The 17164-nt window shown below is 37.6% G+C and overlaps 1 long non-coding RNA gene across 9 annotated transcripts in view; it reads left to right on the top strand.

The window, feature by feature from the left end:
* Positions 1-17164, top strand: part of LOC147826219 (uncharacterized) — a 161343-nt gene that overhangs the window by 82333 nt on the left and 61846 nt on the right. For 8 of the 9 annotated variants that reach the window (XR_015439338.1, XR_015439339.1, XR_015439335.1 and 5 more), the window contains 5 exons: positions 1317-1422; positions 6601-6738; positions 7864-7968; positions 8578-9879; positions 15259-15418. This is a non-coding gene — a long non-coding RNA (uncharacterized LOC147826219). The remainder of the gene's footprint in view (positions 1-1316; positions 1423-6600; positions 6739-7863; positions 7969-8577; positions 9880-15258; positions 15419-17164) is intronic. The other variant, XR_015439340.1, reaches the window with a different exon arrangement.

Raw genomic sequence — 17164 nt, 5'->3', positions numbered from 1 at the left:
AACCTTTAGGAATAACACTCTGGCCATAAAAATGAGGGAAAAAAACCCAGAAACAACAAAATAAGCCTCTATGAAAAAGGAAGGAGAAAGAAGATAAAGAAAGAAAATATTCTGTAATCCTTGTCATGCTGCAGTATTTCCCTCCACTCTCTAAAAAGCCTCTACTTCCAGCACTTCCCTCACAGTGTTGTGACACATTAAGTGGCTCTTGTCGCTGTCCCATTTGTAGTGGATTGTAATTGGGGACAAGATGGAAGCCAGGAAAGATGTCAAATTTCCAAGCAGTGGAAGATGAAATAAATCTCTTCAGTACTAATAGTACTTAATAGTACCAACAATAGTAGTACTTAACTGGTATCAATTAACAGTAAAATTTTTTTATTAGATAATTGCCTCTCTTATTAATCTGCAATGGGAAAAACATAACACAGGAGAGTCTGTCTCCTGTCCTGTTTATCCCTACAAATAATCATTCATAGCCATTGTGTTGTGTTTTATTTCACATTGCTACTCCACCAAAAAGAGAACTTGGCTGGGGAAATGCAATTTCAGTGACCTCCTCACAGTCTATTTATCTCTAAATGCCAGTCCCCTGGTGGGGGGTCCTCCACCCCTTATGACTCATTTTTATTATGCTCCCACATGCTCTCCTTTCCAGAACACCTTGGAGAAAAAAAAGAAAAAGTCAAAACAGAGATTGTTTGGAAGGCCAGTCTTCACGGCCTGTGAGCTTGCTTTAGAAAACCTAGCTGTCTCCCACTGCATCTCATTCTTGAGAAAATAAACTTCACATTTAAATTTCTGGTCACATTTTCTAGTGAAGTATGTGATTAAACTGAGATTCTTTGTGTCCTGAGGGACATGCTGAGCCTTGAACTAGAGCCAGTCACCAAGAAATCCTTAGGCTGGATCGGTCTGATCTTTCAGGTGTTAGAGACATTGGGGTGACAGTAAAGTAATTTGGGTGATGGAGGACAATGAAACCTGCTGAATATGTCAAAATGACCTCATATGGGTTTGCAAACCTTGGTCATAATATACCGACCTCATGTCTACCCATCTTTGGAAGTATTAAATACTGAGGATGATATGGCTTATTTAGTGATCAAAATAAATTAATTATGATATCTGAGATATTACTTCAAGATAAGGGTTTTAGGTTAGGGATCAGAACTTTTCTGAAAAAACAAATCTTTAACAGTGGACCATTCCTATAGAACTATGTCAAAGGAAGTCTTATAGATTTATTGGTATACCTATAACATTTTGCTACTTCCCTTTGATTTTATTTCTGCCCACTTCTCTCTCCTCTACAGTGTGAATATATATGGATGAGAAGGGTGTAACAAGCTTACCTAAGTAGAGTAATTCCACCTGTACTATCTCATGAAGCTCACCACCACAGTCTCTGGAGGCAAACAGGTAAGGGAATGTGGCTTAGAGCGTTTGTCCCTTAAGCTGAAGACCTAAATCTTTTGGAAAGGACCCAATGTTCTTGCACTGTCCTGAGCTTCTGGGGACAATTATGTCTATGGTTTTGCTATAATGTTAAAAATACGTCTCAGCACAGCTCCACACAGCAATCTAATACATTCTTGATGGTGACAACAGAGAAACACTTATTTTGTAGTATTGGGATTGGACCCAGGGACTCATGCATGATAGATAAGTGCTCTTTCACTGACCACATCCCCAGCACTAGTCTTAGAAACACTTTTAAAAATAGTTTTACTTAGTGCTTCTTCCTTAGGCTCAGAATCAGGATTTTGAAGTAGAAGATAATTAGAGTTATTTTTAAGGATTCCTGAGGGTTAATGATTTATAAAATACTTAAATATCAAATGCAACATATTGACAGTGGTATCTCTGACTTCAAAAGACTAAAGAATGGAGTATTAGATGAAGGAAAATGTTTTCTTATAATAGGAAAATCCTGGGTATGTCCTAGTGGAAAATGCATCCTATGAATTACCGCAGTGGCTCTGTTTTCCCTATTTCTGGCTGTGGAAATGAAACATCCTGGGTGCTCACTGAATGATAGAAAACCCTGGAAATAAAAATCCAGTGTCTTTGCTGAGTCAGCATGAAATAGTCACAGTGCTCATTACCCTTGCCTGGGTTGCTGAATCCCAGTGGAAAACGAAAACCGCAAGAGTTTGGGCAGCTTTTGAAGCTACTGAGACAATCATGGACCAATGGATATGCTACAGATGAACCTCTCCTCCACTCCCATTGCCCAAAAGAAGAAAAGGGAAAAAAATGGCTTAAACTGGGCTCGAAAAGGTGTTTGCTATTCAAGCCTGAAGTATGCTTATCACGAGGAAGTCAGAGAGAGATGGTGGGAAAGGACCTGGGATCGTCACCCCACCGAAACCTCAATTTGAACAAGTATCTGTGCACCATCACCTTCACAAGAGCTAAGGAAGCCAGGTGAGAAGTTATAGTACCTAGTATGGCATAGTAAGATGCACTGAAGAGGCTACAATGGACAGCTTTACTTTGCTTGCACCTCTTTCCCCCAGCTCTGGGTAGCACAGGACAGAGATAATGTCTACACTGGGGAGAAGAGTAAATTAAGCCTATGAAGTAACATTGGTGAACAATACTAGGTCCACTACAGTAAAACCCAGCAGTGGGCAGACCCTTCCAGCCCCTAACTCCAGGCTGATACCTATAGATGAAACCTTTAGACCTGCCCTCATGCCAGACAAGAGCCAAAGCCTTGTGTTGTGGTTTAAATAAGGAATGTCCCCCCAAACCCCATGCACTCAGAGGCAGGGGCTGTGAAAGGTAATGGAATTTTAGGGGCAATACACCCTACTTGCTGTTAGGAGATGGGGCCTGGTTAGAGGCAGGTCATCGGGAGGGTACATCTCTGTCCCCGGCTCCTCTCTTCTGTCTCTGCTTCCTGGCCACCATGATGTGAGCTAGCAGCTTTCCTCTTCCCAGACCCTTCCACCATTTCCGGGTCAGCCTACTGAACATGAAATGAAATTTCTAAACTATAAGGCAAAATAAACCTCTCTTCCTTTAAGTTATGGGTGTTGGGTATTTTGTCCTAGCAACAAGGAAAGTGGCATAGATAACCTGAGACATAGATTTGAGTTCTGGCCTGCATCATTGTCAGCCAACTACAGTGGCCTGTGGAAAAAACATTCTTTTCAACAAATTGTGTTGGAGGAACTGGATATCCATATGCAGAAGAATAAAATTAGATTCTTATCTCTCACCAAACACAAAAGTCAACTCAAAATGGGTTAAAATTTTCAATATAAGACCCCAAACTATGACACGGCTGGAAGAAACCATTCGGAAAATACTCCATGACATTGATCAGGGCAGTGATTTATTTTTGGGCTATGTTCACAAAAACACAAGCAACAAAAGCAAAAACATCAACAAATGGGACTCCATCGAACAGAAAATTTTCTATACAGCAAAGGAAGTAATCAACTGAGTAAATGCATAGGCCACAGAGTGGGAGAAAATATTTGCAAACTATCCTTATGATAAGGGGTTATATCTAAAATGTATGAAGAACTCAACAAACTAAAAGGCAAAAAAACCTAAATAGCCTTATTAATAAAAATAAGCAACCATCCTAAAAGGATGTCTCAAAGGAAGACACACAAATTGACAGCAGGTACATAAAATTGCTCAACAGGGCCGGGGATTTAGTTCAGTGGTGCCACTGCCTGCCTCACAAGCACGAGGTCCCAAGTTTGATCCCCGGTACCAAAAAGAAGAAAAAAATTGCTCAACATCACTAATCAAGGAAATGCAAATGAAAACCACAATGAAATATCACCTCAATTTTGTTAGAATGGCTATTATCAAAAAGACAAAAGGTAATCATCATTGTTGGTGTAGCTATGGGGAAAAGAGCACAGTTGTAATAGCATTGGTGGGAATGCCAATTAGTATAGCCATTATGATAAGAAGGTAAATTAGGACAGGCATTATGGAAACCAGTACGGGGGTTCCTCAAAATATTAAGAATAGAAAACAGTATGATCCAGCAATCACAGTACTGATATCTAAAAATGGTGAAATCAGTATGTTAAAATGATATCTACAATCTCATGTTCATAGCAGCACTATTTACAATAGCTGAGATATGGAATCAATCTGCATGTCCATTAATGGGTAACTGGGTAAACAAAATATGTATTCCATACATGATGGAATACTATTTGGTCATAAAAGAAGGGAACCCTGTCATTTGCAAAAACATGAATGAACGTGAAGGACACATGTTATGTGAAATAAACCAGACAGAAAAACAATACCTCATGATCTCATTCACATGTGAAATTAAAAAAAGTTGATGTTGTAGACGTAAAGAACAGGATGGTGGTTACTACAGGCTACAGACCTTAGTGGGGAAGAAAAGATTGAAAAATATTGGTTATAGGATATAAAGATCACAATTGTGTAAGAGGAATAATTCAACAGATCAATTATATGATATTGTCACTATAGTAAGTGATGATACACTGTATCATGAAATGCAAAGAGAGTGGATGCTAACTCTTCTCAACAAAACAAATAACTATGTGAGGCAATATATTTGTTAATTAGCTAGATTTAGCCATTCCACGATGTATATGTACTTCTAGGTATCACATAGCACATGACATATACATACAATTTTTTCTGTCAATTAAAAATGAGGCAATACTGATCTGTAACAAGATTAATAAATTAGAGACCTACTAAGGACCTATTGTTATCAACTAAATAACAATAATTGCTTTTTTGTTTTTGGTACCAGGAATCAAACTCAGGACCTTATGCTTGCAAGGCAAGTGCAGTAGCACAGAGCTAAATTCCCAGCCCAATAATTGTTTTTAAAAATGTTTGCGCAGGTATAAAAATTAGATGAGTAAGATATTCCTTTCCTTTGAAGAAAGTTAATGAAAGTTTGTAAAGCATTAAAAATTGCATTGCAATATGCTAACATGAAGGGTTAGTTTATTCCCTGTGTATTAGGTTGAGCTTCTGATTAGATTTTGTAGGTCAGCTTTTGGAAGCTCAGGTACTTGTCCTGGGGCAAAGAAATGAAACATTCACCCATAGGTGGTGAGATGTGAGTACCATTCTTCTTCTTTTGTCAATATCTTTTTTGGAATAGCCAGAAGACCTTTAGGGTTTTCTGTAAGAAGTGTGGGTCAGAGTCAAGAGTAAACTTTCCTTCCGTAAGAATCACTTGACCACTTCACAATAATGGAAACAATGTCAACTTGAGCATCTTGACATTTTTACTTTCAGTAATGATGTGCTATTAAGTAGCTAAAAATGATGCCACTGTGCAAATATCAGAAGTGCGTTTTGATTTTAAGAAGTAGGTTAGGGCATTTTTTAGAGGTATCACTTTCTTTTCAGTTCATAGGCTAAATCTGACTTAGTTTTTATTTTAGAAGTTGACAGAACCAGGAAGTGTGCTATGTTACTATGGGTGGAATTTCGGTAGCATAATCTAATAACAGGGTTTGTTGTCAATTTGTTCTTCATGCTTATTTTATCCTCACTTGGCAATATAAATGGCAAAACAACTTATTCAAAGTACAGTTTCATTCCAATGTCCATTTAATGTTATTGACATAACTTTTTATAGTTATTATCAGCCCAGATAATGAAGTACAGAAATAAGATTACTTCATAGTTATATAATGTTGTTTTCTCTGAATATTACAAAGCAGAGATTGAAAAAAAAAGTTTGTGAAGTTTATATTCATTTGCCAGTGTAGGGCAACATTGTTTATCCTGTTTTATAGATGGGTAAATTGAGGTATAGAAAAGCTAGATAGTCGTATGCAATATTTTGATGCCTCTTGATTATTTACTTCTGTTTTCTTAAATCAACAAAATCTATTTTATTCATTAGCTTTTTTTTCCTTTGGTACCTGGGATGGAACTCGGGACCTTGCGCTTGTGAGCCAGGCAGCAGAACCACTGAGCTAAATCCTTGGCACCAACAAAATCTATTTTAAATAAAGCATCTGCTATGAATCAAAGCAAAAAGTCCTATTTTTATGAATTTGTTTTTTTATTTTCCATTATTTCATGACAACAAGATGGTAAGGAAAATAACATGTCACAAACTCTTAAAGTGAATGATTCAGATCATGAATTATTAAAAGGTGTGAAATGTTAGAGAGATTTGAATAGCTCAATAAATTCATACTGTATTTTCTATATCCCAGTTGCTGAATGTCTTATGAGCAGTCACCCTTAAAGAAAGTACTGATGATGAACTATATGTGGGGGGAATCATGTCTATATTCCACTTTCCATGAAAGCTATGCCCCTCATATAATGACTTATGTGTTATTTTCTACATGTGAGGTTGTTTGCAGGTGAAAAGATGGCTCTGTAGCTGACACATAGGAAGCATTGAACACAGTGTTCATATAACTTATTGTTACAATATAAGGTCATCTCTCATTGTGAATCTGCTAAAGCCCAGAATTAGATACCTGAGAACAGCATTCTAATAGCCCTTACGAGAAGAACCCTATATCTAAAGGAGGAGGGACTGAAAAGGTCAGCTCTCTTTGAGACTCCCCACCCCTTAATTTTTGTCTTTCTTTTCTGCAGCTTTGCATAAACCTGGCCATTTTCACTGCCTTTCTGGACCATGCACAACTGAGATCACCATAGCATGGTAGCACATTTATAAACCTAACAGACATCATCGGGAGGAATGAAGACACACAGGTCTTCGAGAGCATAAAGGTACTCACAAAGCATCACATGGCAGGAGTGATACTGGGGTGGAAAGGACTTTCCATGGATTTTCCACGCTCATAGCATCCCTGTGTTTGCATGGAAGAATGTCTATGATTTAAGTAGTGTTAAATGTTCACAATTACTTTTCCATGTATAATATTTATGATGCAGTCATTATTTTTATTGTATTTGAGTTCTTTAAGTAAAAAGATGAAATTTCAAATTGGTCATATAAAGGAAATCTTGTGAAACTATGAGGTTATCTATCTGTCTATCATCTATCTATCTATCTATCTATCTATCTATCTATCTGCCTATCTATCATCTATCGTCTACCTACCTATCTAGTTCTCTGCTTATTTGCTTTTTCTGGGAACTGTGGGGATGCTGATATTGTTTGGAAAGCTTATTAATTAATTTGTTTTACCCAAATGAACAAAACTTTGCTTAAATTATTTTTGTTTTGGGAAGGAATCAGCTTTCTAAACCTATGATTGAAGTAATAACCCATTCCTGTATCTAGATGTGGATCCAATTCTTCCATTCACTTGGGTTGTTTCCTATGTATAGTTATCTCATGTATGTATACAGAAACTGTAATAGTATGCTTCCAGGACATAGACAGTTTTGTGTAAAGTTCAGGGCTTTCATACTAAAGGAAGATTACTGAGCTATATGTTAATTGAAGAACCTTAGCTGCCTTCAGAAGCTGCCTTCTGAAAATGCCCTTTGGTAAAATTTTCACATACCATGAGACCAAATTGTGTCTAGAAAGAGCATCTAACTTACAACCAGATGATCTTGGGCGTAGTTCTAGCTTTGTACTTCTTTGCTCTATAATCCTGGAGAGATACTTTTCCTGAACCTTGACAGCATACCTTCTGGGTAACATTATTCTCATCTCTAATATGGGGAAGTGAATTCCTACTTAACCCAGAGAAACTAGGGGAATAAAACTACTATGTGACATTGTGATGCACTATGTAAAATGCATTTTCATTATTATATTACTTTGAACTTAAATTTGAGATTTGAGTACCATAAGATGCAATGTAATTAAGATTTGCTACTGAAGGTGTAAAAGGTTGTTTTATCATAATATGTTCTATGACTTGCATATTTTTCTCACAGGGCAAGCAGATAAGTAAAAAAAAAAAGAAAAAGCCTTCTTACCAGTGTGTGACAATGTTCATGCACAAAAGTGTGAACCATTGTCTTCCTAACATTTTGACTAAGGTAAATGCAACACTACATTCCAGTGCATTTTTAAGATGCTTGTACTCTGCCAACTGGGAGGGGTAAAGAGGCTTAGTTTTTGCAGATCAGGTTCTGGGCTTTTTCTCCTAGAATACTAAGTGGTTTTTTTTTTTTTTTTTTGATTTCTTGTTGTAGTTACCAGTATTTCCTTTACTTCTACTTATCTGAGTAACTGACTTTTCATCCACATTATATCATGGAGTCAAACAGTTGTGTTGGTACTATTATCTAACCATAGGTTCTTGTTTGAGCAAGTTACTTAAATTCCTTGAGCCTCAGTATTTTAAAAAATCTAACAGGGACAATATTTCCAAGCCCAAAATGCTATGGTATGTATGAATTGGAATAATGTGTATCAAATATGATACGTGCTGGTTATTCATAATCATGCAGGTTTCCCCCCAAACACCAAAGTATGCCATATTTATATTTATGACTCTTACAGTGCCTCAATAAATGTTTGTTGAATGAAAGAATGATGGTGACTTCTGGTGATCCCTGTCTAAGCAGTGATAGTTTTGCTTTCTTAGTTATGGGCAAAGGATTGCTGTGGGGAATCTGATTGTTTTATGCATTTCACCTTTTTAGGACTCCATGCGCAGCTACATTTGACATCCAAATTTTTACTGGAGACTTGGACATATCTGCAGCCAATGAAGGAAGTCATGGAGGAAAAATACTGTTTCTTGCGACTGAATAACTCAGAAGCAGCCACCAGAACTCTGAAAGTGTCAAGCAAGTACTGGTAACGAGGAAACTCTAATACTAGCCTCCAAATGGCATTGGCTGCAACATGGTTGAAAAGACCTGAGATATGCTAGGATCAGGTTCCCTTACAGGGTGCCGCCCACCCTGGACTCACCAGCCACCACTGAATATGCACACTCCAGACAGTTCTCTAACACCATTCAAGAGAGTTGATGAAAATTTGGAGATTTCATAAAATTGCCAAGACTTGGGCTAGTCTCACGAGACTCATGCTTTAGGATTTAGGGAGGATCATTCTCCAAACTCATGGAAGCCAGGGGAAGTAAATTTGCTAACAGCTTTTGCAAAGGAATCAGCATATTTCCTCAAATTGTCACATAATGAAAAAAGAGACAAGGATAGAATCATAGTGATGGGATTTACTTCGTGCAAGTGTGAACAGGAAATGAAGTGGAGAAACCCATGTAACACACCCCCCCAGCTACTCTTCATCAGTTCACCAACTTCACGAAGACTTCTCTTAATTTTGAATTTTGACTTCTATTTTTCCTTCTCCAAAGAAGAATCACAGAATCACAGAAATCCCTTCAATACAGAACCATAATTATCCTTAAAGCTATAGTGGAAGGATCATTACAAAGTGCAGAGTTGGCTGTGACCTGGCACTGTTGACATGAGCTTGAGTTTTTAATATCTCATTATGATAGAAGGATGAAGAAAAGGAGAACTCTCAATTGATAGCACAAATGCTTACCAATATTCTTTTTCAAGTAAGAAAGAAAAAAGTGATTGACACCAGTAGAGCAATTGATGCTAGGCAGGATGTCCCAGCGTTGTGATTTAGTAATCACTCTCACCGTCTTTAAATAGAACCAAAAGGTATTAGTCACTGGTCAGGAATCTTCTAAGAATGATGGAAGATATATAATTAAAATTGTTCTATAGAAAATTGCTTCCACACTCATGTCGGGAAGAACAGATCAAGCTATAGGCAAGTCAGAGGACCTACAGGGCATGGTGTCTCATTTTGGGGAGCCATGCCCAAGAACTCTCCCCTTCATTCACTTTTTATCACCAGCTTCACTGCATAATGGTCAGTATTGCCCACCTTTTCATCAGAGCCTATCTGAACTGGAAGACTCTATTCAGCTGAGCTGTCTAATGTCCAACAACATTGCCCAGGTTTGTTTTATATTTTTACCTACTGTAATTTCTGCTTACAGAGGATTTCCTCACTTTCTTTTCCCTACTATGGTTGTCTCCCAAGGTGGAGTCCTGCTGAGAGCCTGGGGTCCAGGACTCTTGTCTGGAACGTTCTATGCTCCCATTCTCATGCCAGCTTGCTCCCTTCTAGGGGAAGCACATCCATATTTAAGCTTCTGTGCAGAACCTTCCTGCTGTTCTTGGGCCTATCTCTCTTTGGAAGTAGAGAAATAAACGTCTTAGTTTCAAAAAGCAAAGAGCTAGTATTTGCTCCATCCCAGAAGCCTGTGCTTAATATAAACCACAGGGATTAAAAGTTCTTGGGGATGGGACAAACTTGAGTCTAGATAGGTTCATCAACAAAATTTTTATAATGGGGCAGACATAGGAGAAATAATGGAAAATAATTATAACAGTAAATGACTCTGTGCAGTTTGGTTTATATGTGGCAGTTATTGGTCATTTTGTTTCATTAGAACAATTATGCAAAACATATCCTTTGTAGTAGTTAAAATAATAATTATTATAATAAATAATAAAGATTGCTACATGTTTTAGCAAAATTAGATCTAATTGTAATATAATTATTCTTAATTGTTGACTAGCAATAGCAATCATTATTACCAGTAATGCTCTATTTAGTGTCTTATAATCATCGTCACTTACCACCTATCTGCCTGGTTCTATACCAACTATATCACGCGTATTTTTTTCATGTAATATACATGATAGGTCCATCTTTTCCAGATGAGGAAACAAAACTGTTTAAAGCATTTATGGATTTAAATTCAATGCTGAGGTGCTGCTCCCTAAAGATTCATGAGCCCGTGATCAAACTGAAGCCCTGTGGTGGCACAAACTGCACTCTGGGTCACTGGGCTCTTGCTAGCTAGGCAAAAGATTCTCAAAGGAAGACTTCTGTACCTAAGCACCTTGTACTGTATAACATAACAGAGAAAAAAGAATAAAGTCTGTGTCTTTGTGATTTGTTCAGCTTTAACCTTAACTGATTTTGATAGAGAATGTTTAAAATTTCAAGGTTGAAATATAAAAAGCCAGGATTACGAAAGGGGAAGAAGGTGATGTATTTCTCTACTCTTCATCAAATCAGGATATTTAAGTGTTATGCAGCTTGAATGAGTTGTCATTGTCTCCCCTACGCTAGGGTGTCTATTAATGTCTGGCCTGGTGTATTATGCTGCTCTGAGGAATAGTACCATCAATTTGTAGGTAAAGGAAGGCAGGAAGTCCAAATCTGGACAAAAATACCCAGAAATGACTGAAGCAAGAGTATCAGTAGCAAAAGAGAAGAACCTGTGCAGCCAGGATACCACTGGGGACACTGCAGATGTTTATGAAATCTTGATTAATTCCTACCAGCTAGGATAAAGGGGTTGTTCTCAAGGGCAGAGAACTGGCCTTCTCCTTTGATTCTGCATCCACAAAGATGCTTCCTGCTGGATTTGTTTACCCTTTAGCTTTGTCCTCAAACTACAAACCAAGATGATTTTTTCCCTAGATATGTAATTTTGAATTAATACCACCTGTCCCCATCCCACATTGACATCTCCCTGTGTTCTCCAAACACCCTCACTGGTCTTTATCCTGCCATATAGAATAACATAGTAAAAATGTTTGGAAGAGAATGAATTTTAAGGTTATAAACCACTGTATCTGGTTTTCTTTTTGCCAAACGGCATCCTTATTTTATGCTGTATTTTGCTGCTGGACAGGGAAGCTGTGCCATCTTGGTGTGCAGGGGTGTGGCTCTGAAGCACTGTCAGATCTGAGATGGAAAAGGGGGGGATGCTTATGGCTGGAAAAAAAACCAGGGTAGGTAACATTGATCAACAGTACAGATACTCAAAACGTCCAGTGGTCAACAGGAGTACATTTTCATGGATTGCAGTTGCTGATTCTTGTGTTCTCATAGGCGGATATTTGGTTCAGAAGGAGAATGCCACACTTCAGTAGAGCAGGTCTCCAGAGAAATCATTTAAATAAACTGTTCTTCTTCATAGCCTACCAGTTTCCCATTATACATACAAGGGGTGATCAACATATATAGTGAATATGTAAATGTTTCAAAAATGTATTACATTAAAAGGCATTGCCATGAGTCAATCCTCCTGAAAATACTTCCCCTTGCTTTGAACACACTTATCTCATCATTTCTGCTACTTTCTGGACATTCTGTTTTGTGAGTGTCTTTATAAGGTGTGGTTAAAATGATGATGAGTGCTTCTGCCAAGATCCATCCAGTGGAAAAGTAGGGATGTAAAAACATTACAGTAAGTCCTCATGCACTTTATTCACTGAACTTGGCACCATGAGACTTCTGGATCCTTCCCAAAGTCAAAACGACCAGGAAGGGTAAACATTTTGAATTATTTCAGGATATTGAGGCAGGCACAACAGTACAACTAAGGATACACATGAAAGAGTACTTCCAGGACTGCTTCAGAAAGTGGAGAAATGATGGGATAAGTGTGTTTGAGGTGAGGGGGCATATTTTGAGAGAGATTAATAGTAATGTGTCTTTTACTTTAATAATTACAAAAAATTTTACCATTCACTATATTATCACAGCACGTATATTATCCACTATGAACCTAATAGTTACATATTCACATATATGAATATATTCCATGAAGAATATAAATTAAAATTAATGGTTATTATTCATATGTTATAATTATTATAATAAATGTGAATATATTGATTATACTGAATACGTTAACACATTTCTAAAATGTACATATAATATTGCACTCATGTGTGTATTAATATATAATATATATTATTTTTCTAGGCACACAAATATGCAAAGGTTGGTATAGGAAATACATCCTTGCAAGAGGAAGGAAATAAGAGTGGAGGAGGGTAGTGTAAGGGAGGGTAATATAGGGGTAATGGATATGATCAAAATATATCATGAGCCCTGAAACTCAGTATCTTGTAAAATTAATTGGTACTAGTTAAGATACTTTTAAAAAGAATAAACCCTAATTTAAACTATGATCTTTTAATGATTATATTTTTTAAGTCTAAGTCCATAAATTATGACAAATATCCTACTCAGATGGAAGATGAGGGTAATAGGGGAAGCTATGTGTGAGCGGTGGCAGGAGGAATAAGAGAAATCTCTGTGTTTCTCTGTCATTTTTGCTTTACATGTAAAACTGTCCCCAAAAGGAACTTTTTAAAAAATGAAAAGCAAGAGAGAAAGGAAGGAAGGAAGAGAAATGAGAGAAGGAAGGAAGGAAGGAAAGAAAAAGAAAGAAAGAGAGAGAGAAATAAAGAAAGAAAGAAAGAGAAAGAAAGAAAGAAGGAAGGAAGGAAAGAACAAAAGAGAGAAAGAAAAGAAAGAAAATATGTCATTGGACTGCATGATCTTTTACTTAGTCCTTCTTTTCTTAATTCCTTAATCCTGGATAACCAGAAAAGATTTTGAAGAAAGGAAAAGAAACTCTTCATCCTTTGAATCCCAGCAAGAGTTTGATTTACCATGAAACAGAAAAGCCATTTAGTGTTTGTTTTGAGTTCAATATTATGACTGACATGAAAGAATTGTTCAGTAAAGGCAAAAATTGCAGCTACTTCGGTCTCCTATATTTGTTCATTGTTTTGGAGGGAAATTGTGGTAAAATTTTGGATGAAGTTTGAGCACTGACTACTTGACATGCTATAAAATTTCTTGATTATGAGTGTGTGCACATGAGGGGAGAATCCATCACTTGCCATGATAAGTGGGGTGCTGATTTTTAGTTATGTATATTATGCTTACAGAAGTCTTTTGAAACTCTTGGCAGTTTGAAAGTATGAGTCCATATTATTATTATTTTAATTAATTAATTTATTTTTGGTACTGGGGCTCGAACTCGGGTCCTTGCGTTTGCACAGCAGGTGGTGAAACCACTGAGCTAAATCCCCGGCCCTATTTTATTTATTTTTGAGACAAGGTCTCTCTAAGATTCCCAGGCTGGCCTTGAACTTGCCATCTTCCTGCCTCAGCCTCCTGAGTACCTAGGGTTACAGTCTTGTGCCACCATGACTGGCTGAGTTCATATTTTAAAAACTTGGGCTGGAGATGGAGCTAAGTGGTAGACTACTTACTCAGCATGTGTAGGACCCTGTGTTGTATCTCTGCACTGCAAAAACAAAATACTCCCTTCATCTGAAACTTGGATAATTTCTACTATTTCATAATCCTGACTATTGGTCACTTTTACTTTCTTCTGATATTCAAACAGAATTTTCACGAAAGGCACACAAGTGGAAACAAAATAAGAAATGGACAAAAGGACAAAAAGGACAAAAGGACAAAAAGAACATATGCTGAGAATATTTACAAAAATAATAAGCATGTCTCTTTGAAGTTTTATTACAGTAAAACAGATTTTTTTTCCCCTTTACCTACTGAGACACTGGCAGTTTAGGACTTCTGAATTATATTATGTTTGATAATTTCCTATTGCATTAGTGATTTTCCATTTGGTTCTACAAATTTCTTGATACAGTACCATTATTTTTATGGCTATGCAGCAAAGTATAATCTGATTATGTAGCTACTTTTATTATAACAGAAGCTAATGTGATAATATATACCATATTATTATGAGATGTTTCATAGTGTTTTCATTTTTGAAAAAGGGCAGGCAAGCTCACAGAAAGAACAAAAGGAGAGAAAAAAGATTGGAACAGATTAGCGAAGTATGCTGTTGAAAAAGCATGTCAGTCTTACAGAATAATGGATAATATAATTTATTCTTCTGGGGAGAGTGGAGAAAATAGGGGACTGTCCCTTTTGTCATAATTCAGGAAGACACACTATGTGCTTGAAATCAGAAATCATTTGCTTTTTTGTCTAGGACACATGTCAAGAGAGTAGGCAATGAAGACAAGCTCATTAGACAGATGGGTTATTTCATTTAGACTGAATATACCACTAAGCCATTCAAGTCCAGTACATGCACTGAGCACCTAGAGTACCATTCTAGATGGTGGGGAGACAGTGGTGGGGAGAAAAGAGCTCTCAGCAAACAGCTCATGGCATTTGTAACGACAACACAATGGAGTAGGAGATACGTAATCACTGTAGTGCACTGTAATTAATACTGTAAAAAGAGATATTGACAAGATGCTTTGAAGGTGAAATAGGAGTGAATGAGAAGGAGTGGGTGAGAAGCTAGAGTTGTGTAGAGCAGGGAGAAGGGTGTGTGGGAGCAGGATGTGTGGAGACATTGGGCATGACAGGCGCGGGCCCACATTCTGAACTTCATTCCATATGGGCCTGTGAGGCAGGGGGTCCACAAAGATTCTTAGGAAAAGGAGTCATTGTTCACTTTTGTATTTTAGGGTTTTGGAAGATGATCCTGCAAACAGGGTACAGGATGGATAAGAGCAGCTCTCTGTGGATCAGTGGGAAAGAGGGAAACAGAGGGCAATGCTGACAATCTGCACAATTGGACATCAGATTCGAGAAATGGTTTCATAACCCCAAGATATATAGCAACATGTAAGTGTCAAGTATACATCTCAGGCTCACTACATATTTGGGATGTGATTGAAAAATGTGTGTTTAATAAAAAATCATTACAGTAAAAGACACGCTGCCATTAATCCCCCTCAAAATACTCCCCTTTCCTTCAAACACACTTATCCCATTGTTCTTGCCACTCTCTGAAGCAGCTCTGAAAGTCCTCTTTCGTGAGTGTCTTTCGTTGCAGTGATGTGGCTCCTTCAATGTCCCGAATCAATTCAAACCTTTACTTTTCATGTTCATTTTGACTTTCGGGAAAAGCCAGAAGTTGCACAGTGCCACATCTGGGGAATAAGGTGGCTGAAGACACACCGTAATATTTTTACAAGCCTCAGCAGTGGCATTCACTTTTTGTAAACTCACACCTCATAAAGATGTTCACAAGAAAGGACTTCCAGAGCTGCTTCAGAAAGTGGCAAGAATGATGGGATGAGTGTGTTTGAAGTGAGAGGGAATATTTTTAGGGAGATTAATGGCAATATATCTTTTACTGTAATAAATGTTTAAAAATTTAAACATTTATTATAATTTTCCATCACCCCTTGTACTTGAGCTAAAATCAGCTGAATGTAGGAATGGTCAGGGAAGCAGGATTCAAGGGAATTATGAAGTTTTGAGCTTGGATGAATATTTAGCTGGTTGTTTACGATAATTGATGAACATCTTGGTTAGTGGGTTTGTTTTTGGTTGTATTAATTTTGAGGCTACTTCCAAATCATCCAGGTGGAGGTTCCCAGAGATTGTTAAATACAGGCACTTACAGAAAAGAAAGCACTAGCGCTCAGAATTTGGAAAAATGGATGAAATTACTCAGGGAGAGTGGAGGTAGAGGAGCGGCCTGAGGATGAAACTCTAGAGGACCAAGCTTCTGGGGCCCTTAGGGGCGAAAATAGTGAGGGAGAGCAAGAAGAGGGCAGAGAGGGAGGAAGAGACACAGGGGCAAAAGGTAATGCTGTAGTTTAGAGATGAGAGCCTTTAGATGGAAGACTCCAACTGTGTCAGAGACTCCTGGGAAATTAAGAAAAATAAAGACCAGGAAGGTTTCTAGATGAAAAACTAGGAAGAGTCAGTGACTGCATGCACATCACATGTTTTTTACTAGAGTTTGGTAGCAAAAGGAAAGTTGGATGCGAGGAAGGCGTAAGGAAAGTTTCTAACTGGCAAGACTTGAGCTAGGATGAACTCTGAGTGAGTGGAATTGCGGAGCAGGCATAATACAAAGATCAGCCTGGGACTTGAGGAAGGATGGGTTGGATGTGGATGTAGAGCAGGAAGAAGGTATGAGATTGAGTTCACATATGATGGTTATCTTCTTGATGTCAGACTAAGTTTTCATCAGTCCACTTGTACTTGAAAAGTTTGTCTCTTTGGATATCGTCTGGTGCAACTCAGGCAGTCAGGTTGTGAACATGCATCATTGCTCATAAGAAAGGCTGAGGAAAGAGGCAAAATTACTATAGTCAAGTTAACAATATTCAACACTCTCAACCCAAATGCCTTACAATATACAATTTCTGATGACTGATCAATATTGTATCATCTTAGGGTACAAGGCATGAACACAGCCTAAGACTTGAAATAACAGGTATTTTTTTCTATCTGACCTTTAGTGAAAAAAATGCAAATCAAACAAGTATGCTGCTACAACTCTTTTTATTGATTGTATGGACAAATAGGACTTCTTTTGGTAGATTTATACATGTGCAATGCATAGATGGATCA

This window comes from Heterocephalus glaber, unplaced genomic scaffold (genome assembly GCF_053883595.1).
Source record: "Heterocephalus glaber isolate CG9 unplaced genomic scaffold, H.glaber_assembly_v1.0 deba00001472, whole genome shotgun sequence".
Taxonomy (NCBI): domain Eukaryota; kingdom Metazoa; phylum Chordata; class Mammalia; order Rodentia; family Bathyergidae; genus Heterocephalus; species Heterocephalus glaber.
The sequence above is the reverse complement of the archived record's forward strand: the minus strand, read 5'-3'. Positions and strand labels throughout refer to the sequence as shown.